At 36.6% G+C, this 9,203-nt stretch overlaps 1 pseudogene; it reads left to right on the top strand.

Moving 5' to 3' along the window:
• The first annotated feature begins 253 nt into the window (after nucleotides 1–253).
• LOC112806014 (phosphatidylinositol N-acetylglucosaminyltransferase subunit A-like) lies at nucleotides 254–6,560 on the top strand (annotated as a pseudogene).
• The last annotated feature ends 2,643 nt before the right edge of the window (nucleotides 6,561–9,203 follow it).

Genomic DNA, 9,203 nt, shown 5'->3' with positions numbered 1-9,203 from the left:
ACAAAAACCCAATGCCGAGTTATCCCCCTTTCTTTCTCTAACAAACACACCCTCACCAACCCTAGATTCTCCTAAACGGCGAAACCCCTATCAGAGCCACCATCACCATCTCCCCTTTCATTCTGCTCTTCTCCTCGCGTCGCCAGAAGCTAAGGTCGGTTCGGGGATGTTGTTGGCATCGCCGTTTTTCTGTCCGAGCTCTCTTTGTCGCTGCTTCTTTGCTCTTCATCGTTGGTCGTTGCCGCTTCTCCAATCCTCGATGTGGGTCGTCACTGCTTCTCCCCTCCTTGCCGTGTCGTTTCTTCTTCTCACGTCCTCGTCATTTTTTGCTGTGGCCCCTTCTCGTCTCCCCGCCAGTCTTGTCGTCGCTGCCTCTCTGCTCCGCACCGTGTCTCACTGTCGTCGCTTCTCTGTTTCACGTTAGTAAAATTCCCAATTTGAATTTCTCTATCTCGCTGGCTCTATGCTGTCTTTTCCTCTCCTTCGCTGGCAATCCAGATAACGTAAAACCTCCCCTTTATCCTCTTCAATAATGTTCAATTTGTTGTAATTGTATTACATTGTTTTCTTCTTTATTTTGTTCTGAATATACATATGATATATTATTGATGATTCTGCTGAGTTTTGAGATATTCATTTTCTGAAGTTTTATTTGAATTCAGTCAGTTGATGTTGAATTAATTCTGCTAAGATTGAGTTATAAATTTACTTTTTTTAAGTTTAATTTATTAATTATGCTGAGATTATATTTGCTGAGATTGATATTGAATTAATTCTACTGAGATTGCCAGATTGGGTTATAAATCCAATCTGTTACTTGTTATTTTGGTAAATTGTTATTTTGCTGTCATTGATTCAAAAGAGAAACATTGCTACAATTCTGCATTGGATTTACTATATAGCTTTAAAATAAGGGTTGGATGAAGTTCAAACAAGGAGTAGTTTATTCATAGAAAAAGAGAATGAAGTTAAGAAGTAAAGAACAAAAAGATTACCTAATTTATGCAAATGGAAAATTCAGGAATGGAAACCTAATTTATAAAGGTTATTCATGCTTTTATATTGTGTTTTTTTTTGTTTAGTTAATTTAATTGTTCAGTTTTTGTGTATTCTGAGCTCCTTACTGTGCTGTGGAATTGCTTCTTCTAGTTCAAATTGAAGACTATACTGATTTCTTTTTCTCCCTGCACCATACTAAAATTTGTGGCCTCAATTTTAGGTAGCCTATAATGGATCATTATCTTCTGTTATATCTGGAACTGATATTGTTTGACCAAGCTTAGAAGTTGCTAATGCGTTATATATACATGAAGATTGAGAAACTTAAATGAAAGAACCAAGCTTCGACCAATTTTAATTCATACAATGCTTTAATTGCTCTGCACCTTATCTCACAATATGTGCCACTTTGAATTTTTAATAATTTTATGTTATATTTAACTAAACTGGTTCAACCACGGTTCGACCTCGGTTGAACTATTGAACCAATGAACCAGTTACTTGACTAGTTCATTGACCGGTCCGGTTCTCGCAACCTTGGTCAAACCCAAAAAACCCCTAAGCTGCTTCAGGTTTTTTGGTTGTTTCCAATCCAGCACAGCCTTGGATGAGAGCGAAAGTGACCCTTGGATTTCTTTTTCCCCTGTTTCAATCAGCTTTTCATTTTTTTTTAAATTTGTGTATTAGTCTTTTGTTATTCAGTCTTTTAAGCATTTAGTCAAATATTCAAGTTGTAGCAGCACTTCATTGCTTCAAAGTTCAAACAAAACAAAATTGAGACAATTCAAGAATAAGCTAAAAAGTGTGAAGAAACCGAGTCTTTCTACCAAAAATTACTTAGCTAAAATCAAGAAATTTGTTTTTTATTTTGAGCTGTTTCAGTGTTATGAATTTGATTTTGAATGTCTGATGAGTGATTTGTGATTTTTTGAATCTGAAATTAATTAATTTGTGATCAGTGTTTTAAATTTGAAATTTGCGATCAGTGATTTGTTATGCTACATTGCTGCTGTTGGTATTTAATTTGTTGTTGAAATAGTTACTGATTTGTTGAAATAGTTACTTATTTGTTTAATTTCTGAATGCTCGGTTCTTCTTCTTTCTTTTAATTTCTGAAATTTTTGTTCAAATTTTCTTGTAATATTTTGTAATGTTTTGTATGTTTGTTGCTGTTTTGTAATTGCTGGTTGCTGGGTGCAGGTTTAGTGTCATCACTGATTTGGAATGTTTTATAATGTACAATGTTTGTTGTTGTTTTGTAGTTGCTGTTTTGTAATTGCTGGTTGCAGGTTTAGTGTGATTATTGGTTAATGTTTTGTAATGTTTGGTGCTGAAGGCTGATTGTTGAGTTCAGATATAGTTGTTTATTTTGACTTGGGTAAAGAGACTTATGGTCATTTTTTCCTGCCTTGTACCAATTCAGATGATTATTTTCAGAGGATGAGCACTTATTTATGTATCTTGAGAAACTGTTTCTGTTTATTATGAGCACTTAGTTTCACCAAGAAAGCTTAGTTTGTTATGAGCACTTATTTCACCAAGAAAGCTTAGTTTCGCCAAATGGTCCTCAAAGCAACTCATCCAAAATGCTGCTGCACAAATCCAAGTCTATTGTCTCTTAAAGCCTGCATGCTCTTTCATTTGGTGAAGTCTTTCTAGCAGTAGTCCACTGCCAACTTTGTTATTAATAATGTTATCAAATTTGTTCATCCAAGTACTATGTTTATTTTTTTTAGTTGGATTTATGATAATTCATTTGATATTCTTCCTATTCTTGTGAGATATTTCTTTTAACATTTTGTGTACTGATGAGGAATTGTACTTGCTTGGTATCATGCTTTCATCTGGCAATTTTGTATTTACTATAAAAAAAAAGAAATCCTAAAAAAGTAATTTACCACTCCATTGGAAAAATTTCATACTACCCTATACCCTCAACTTAATACTTGCATATTTATAATTTATTTATTATTTTATTCTAAAACGGTTTTTTCGGTTGAACCACTGGTTGAACCAGTTGGACCAATAAACCAGTGAACCAGTGACTAGAGCGGTTTGATGACCGGTCCGGTTCTCAGAACCTTGAGTAGGAGAGGAGATCAAGTTAAACACCCTCATTTGATGACCGCAGCCTCACCATCTTCCTCTGCCTCCAACCGCTGCTTCTCTTCTCTTCTAAGGTTCCCTGCATCTCTGCCGGTGCCAACCACTAGTTCGCCGCCGTTCATCGACGGTGCGTTCGACTTCGCGTTCTCCGCAAGTCTCGACGAGGCGCTGTTCCCGGCAAGATTCGCTAGAGATGGATCGCCGTGTCAGGTCTGGTGGCTCGTGTGTTTATTCTCTAGCAAGGCCCAAATGAAATAAATTATATCCCCCGTTGGATGAAAAACTCTATGATTGGGTTGGGTCTGGGAGACACTTCACTCACAATCTTATTTCTTATTCATCTTCTCTTCTCTTCACGTGTGTTTTGTTTCTCTAATTCTCCCAATCAAATTTTAGTCTCAGGCGTCTTCTCCAATAATCCCAACGAACGAGTGTCAAGACTGGCTTCGCAGGTTAATCAATGGATAGAAAAAAGCACAGAATCATGATGGTCTCTGATTTTTTCTATCCCAACTTTGGTGGCGTCGAGAACCACATCTATTATCTCTCTCAGTGCTTACTCAAGCTAGGCCACAAGGTCATAATCACATTCTCTGTAATTCAATCAATTTGTTAGTAAATGATTTTCTGCTTATGCTGTTAATTTCTTTTTCGTAATTTCTATGAATTGAAAGAAAAATATATGATACGAGTATTATCGAATTCAGGTAGTGGTTGTAACTCATGCATATGGAAACCGATCTGGGGTTAGATACATGACTTGTGGTTTGAAAGTTTACTATGTTCCGTGGAGGCCTTTTGTTATGCAGAATTCATTCCCAACCCTATTTCCCTCACTCCCCATTATTAGAACCATTCTCATTCGAGAAAGAATCACTGTTGTCCATGGACATCAAGCATTTTCCACTCTCTGTCATGAAGCTCTCATGCATTCTAGAACCATGGGGTACAGGGTTGTATTCACGGATCATTCTCTCTATGGATTTTCGGATGCTGGAAGCATACATATGAACAAGGTCTTGCAGTTTACATTGGCTGATGTGAGTCAGGCCATATGTGTTTCGCATACGAGCAAGGAGAATACAGTGCTGCGGTCGGGGCTGCCCCCGGAGAAGGTTTTTGTTATACCTAATGTTGTGGACACTGCAATGTTCAAGCCAGCGGTGGTGCAGCCGAGCCGCTCGGAGATTGTTATTGTTGTTATTAGCCGGTTGGTTTATCGCAAGGGAGCAGATTTGCTTGTTGAAGTCATTCCAGATGTATGCCGTTTGCATCCCAATGTGAGTAGATGATTGAAAAAAAAAAGGAAAAATATTTTTGGTTTTTCTTGCATGACATATTTCGAGTGTAATTCCATGCTAAGGTCCCTTGTGGGAATGGTTTGACCTTTCTCTGCCGTACTTCAAATTGCAATGTTTTTGTTTGGTTCAATTTCTCTATGGTTCTTGCCCTATTGCTCTGTATAAGTTATATTGCTTTTGTGTAAAAGTCTAAATGCTGCTTTTCAAAGCTGTAGTGGGATGTTAAATATGTGAAGTACCTATAGAACCTCTTTGAGAGGCCACAACATTCCCAAGGAGTTTGCACATTGCTTTCTGATGATAATTGGAATTGTAGGTTCGTTTCATTGTTGGAGGTGATGGACCTAAGCGTGTGTGGTTGGAGGAGATGAGAGAAAAACATTCTCTTTAAGATCGAGTTGAAATGTTGGGAGCCGTGCCACATACACAAGTCCGATCTGTTCTAATATCAGGACACATCTTCTTAAACAGGTTCAGCTTCCTTATATTTTCCTCCTTTTAAGCTTTCCAATGATGATATTAGAATTTGTACATGTCACCATGTTGTCTAATTTTGGAATTCAAGCAATGTTGGAAGCTTATGTTATTTTCATTTTGAGAGCTTCAACATTAAGGTCATTTTACAATCCATATCTATTGTCAATCATTAATAATTTTTGAATTATTTCAGTTCGTTAACTGAAGCTTTCTGTATAGCCATATTAGAGGCTGCTAGTTGTGGATTGTTAACAGTTAGCACACGTGTTGGAGGAGTTCCCGAGGTGGGTGCAACTTTCCTTCTTTTACCTGTTCAGTATATGAGAATAAATGCTCTTTATTCTTTAATTAGTTTAATTTTTCTTACAAAAATCTGTTTCTTTCCAATTCCACAATTTTGGAATGCTGTCTTGCAAGGATTGATATGGATTCACTTCTTTGCTGTATAGGTTTTACCAGATGACATGATCATTTTGGCAGAACCTGATCCTGGTGATATGGTGCTTGCAATTGAAAGGGCAATATCAATGCTGCCAAAAGTTGATCCACAAGTCATGCACCACCGGGTGATTGTTGTTTGAGGGATACGTCCCTGATTCAATTGGTAAAAACTAGTTCTTTTTTAATTTTTTTTCTTTTTTCCTTTTTGTAGATGAGGGAACTCTATAACTGGCATGATGTTGCCAAAAGGACTGAAATTGTATATGATCATGCTTTGAAGTGCCCCAATCAAAATCTACTTGAACGGGTCTCACGGTACGTTCTTAACATTATATGTTGAATTTGATTGTAATGGTATTGTATACTTTTCACTTTAAAGTTGTAAAGGAAAATCTGGTTTTTATTCTTTTTATGTGATTTGTTGATTACTTGTTCTGCTTCTAACATAGTTTAGTTGGGTTGGTAGCTGGCAAAGCAAGGAATCATTAGGTTTTTCATTTAGTATCTACACTATTATATTTATTCTTGCTATGCGGACAGTTTTTTGGATTACTAAATTAAGAAACAGAACATGAAGCTGATTATTATTTCTGGATTTTTCTCTTCCATTCAAAGATTGATGTCAATTGGATATCAAAGCCTACTTAAGGAATGAAGGGGCTAGTTCTAGTAGAAACTGATAGTCTATGTTCTGTCAGATACCTTTATTGCGGAGTGTGGGCAGGCAAGCTGTTCTTCCTGGTTATGATAGTTGATTTTTTGTTTTGGCGGCTATTGGAACTATGGCAGGTAAGCTAGTGGCCTTAGATATGCCTGCCATTTTTAGCTTATTTATGTTTTTAGCCTATAAGCATACTACTTGCATTTCTACTTTATTAGCCTGCAGAGGACATTGAGGAGATGCCAGATTTAACTCTTCCACACATCTCCAACAAAGAGACATTGCAAGAAACCAAATGAAACGCGTATTGTGATACTGAATTTTCATTACCGTCTAGTCTGCAATGCAGGATACAAAGAGGATATTTTATTGTTCAGTTGGCTTCGTTGCATCGCTGGACTAGGCAGCTTCTGCACCAAAAATCAGAGGCATGAAGCATGTGGATTGCCATTTAGATTGTAGTGAGCCAAGGTAGAAGCTTTGTTAGTGACATAGTGTCAATGTGTTAGCATTTACTTTGTTTAGTAATCAAACATGTCAATTTGGTCTTTGGAATTGAAATCACGATTTATTTATTTTTTCTGAGGTGCTTAGAGTTTAGGACTTTAGGTTCTTTCTTCCACGAGAATTTGCGACTTCCAGTTTTTGTTCCTCGGAAATAGTCCCACAAGAAAGATCCTCTCTTCCATGCAATGAAAATTATGTTTGAGATAGTTATATTGATTCTATATGTATGCTTATTGATTGGGCTAGTTTAATTGACTGCCTAAATTGCTTTACAAATTTGGCTTGACCTGTTAACTTACACTTAATGGTTTTGTTTTTTTAATATATTTATTAAAGAAAATTATAAATTTTGATTTGTAGTAATGTTCAGGTGTGCTTTTAGGATACATGGTAGCTGAATCTTATATTAAAAAAGAAAATCTCAATTAGAAATAAGATTAATTGACGAGGAAGATGGATGAAAGGAATAAACAAACCATCCAAGTTGAGACATGACATAGGAAAATCCAAGCACTCCAGCTCCAACTAAAACAATGACATTGTGAAAAGCATTGTACCACCACTTTCCATCCAATTCCTAGAGTTGTCACGAGCCAATTATTGATATCGTTATCTTTATTATTATCTTCCATCTTCTCTTTCTCTCTGCAGCTGTGTTCAATCAAGAAAACTTCAACCAATTAAAGAGTATCGTCGTATAAGATTTTGTAAATCTTTTTTGTTTTTGTTTTAATTTAAATAATACTTTATTTATTCATCTTTTCTTTATATTTATTATTTAAAGCTTAAAACTTAAAAGATTCAAACATCACTCTGATTTTCTTTTGGTCCATTTAAAATTCTAGTTACAGATATCTTTTATTAAAATTTCCTTTCATCTCATACAAAGTAATTAATAACACTATTTTATTTTCTTCTTTTAATAGTCAAATATATCTATCCATGGAGTTTCGTTGGGATAAAATTGGTGTACACAAAATTAAATTTAATTGCCCAAATTATGTTCAGCGGTCTCTACCCAAGTAGCTGTTGATCCACGCAACTAGTTAATCATGCTATCCTTACCTTTTAACTAACCTCTTCGATTTCGCTTATCCTAACAGTGATAGATTAGGCGTAACTATTGAAGCTGGTTATGTAAAGTTAGTTAGGTTGTTCACACAGGCAGTGTGATGTGATTCTCAGGGTATTCACAAGGTAGTTAGTTTGCTCATTATGATAAATCCCATCTAAATTATTACGATTTTAACTTTTTCTGTTTAATTTTAATTGGAGGAGTGATTTGTGTACGATTGTTTTTAATAACCACAATCAGACAAAGCATATGTACCTATTTCATCCACTCATCAAGTCCATTATATCATTGAATTTCAAATTTTCCTCTCCTGCACTCTTCGACACCCAAGCTTGGCTCCTGCACTCTCCTATTTCACGACTTCTGTGTTTAGATTTTTGCTTTGAAACATTTTGCGTTTCTATGCTTCCAAATACACCATGTGCTTGCAAAGAAGTTCGACACCCTACCTCATTGGAAGTGCAGACCCATATTATATAGTACATCGCCCCAACGACTCAATACTACATCAGAACAGAAGAAAAGATGGCATACATTCCCTGGCTCTTTACCACACATTTTGGACATCCATAGAAGCTGCTAAAATCCCGCAAAACATATGACAAGCAACTTCAGAAGCATATTTTAGACTATTTTGACACTTCTATTTATTGCATGAAAGCAACAAACATATCAATGGTGCCCCAAAATTGAATTATATAAAACTTAAATGCATATTTCGAAATTTAAATACTTTTTGGAACTGATATGAGTTCATATTATTATCAAATGATGATGCAAGACTTAGTAAGTAAAAAGGATGAGATTTAAGGGGAGTGGGACAACTAGTAATGCATATAATTGGTTTATTTTGGAAAAAGAGCTAGCCATAAAGGATCTTGACGATCCTTTAGTGTCAAAAGCATATGGTGCAGTATTTACTCATCTATCTCCTACATCCACTCCACTGTGATGAACTTCAGAATATGAAAGCCCCAGCCAAAGATAGGTAATTTCAGCATTAATCTTATTTATCATACCCATGGTAGTTCTCATATTGAAATGGGATGAAAAAGTTGAGAAAACTGTGACGCTCGCAGCATGAAATGGAAATTTGAAATTGATCATTCCGGACGAACATAATAAAAACAAAAAAAGCAGAGAAAGAACCAAAGAAAGAATTGTAAGAAAATAGATCAAAATATATGTAGCAACATTTTCCACCAATTTTGACACCTGTACAGAAAGTCTCTGATACGGTTTAGGAGGAGGATCGGGAACCTGCGGGTCGAGGCGGATGTCGGACTGTCCAGGCGGAGCGGAGGGGAGGTACCTGTAAAGACACTCCGACGCTCAAGTCAGAATGGATCTAAGAGGTATAAGGTGCGAGTAATGAATGAATACCTGGAGGGACCTGGGTCCTCTATTTATAGGTGATGGTAGTTATCTTATCTTATCTTGTTTGGCTAAGATAAGGGAGACGTTTGAATTCAAAAGTTGGTTAAGAGCTCTAGAGGGCCAGTTCCGGGCCTTCTAGAAGGGCGAGACGGGTTGGTCCGAGGAGCCGGATTTGGGTTCGGTCTTGGGTCCGGGATCCGTGGGCCGGATCCGTAACAGTTGCCCCTGCAGCGGGAGAGCGAGCGAGGTCGGTTTGTCG

This window comes from Arachis hypogaea, chromosome 6 (assembly GCF_003086295.3).
Source record: "Arachis hypogaea cultivar Tifrunner chromosome 6, arahy.Tifrunner.gnm2.J5K5, whole genome shotgun sequence".
Classification (NCBI taxonomy): Eukaryota; Viridiplantae; Streptophyta; class Magnoliopsida; order Fabales; family Fabaceae; genus Arachis; species Arachis hypogaea.
The sequence above is the reverse complement of the archived record's forward strand: the minus strand, read 5'-3'. Positions and strand labels throughout refer to the sequence as shown.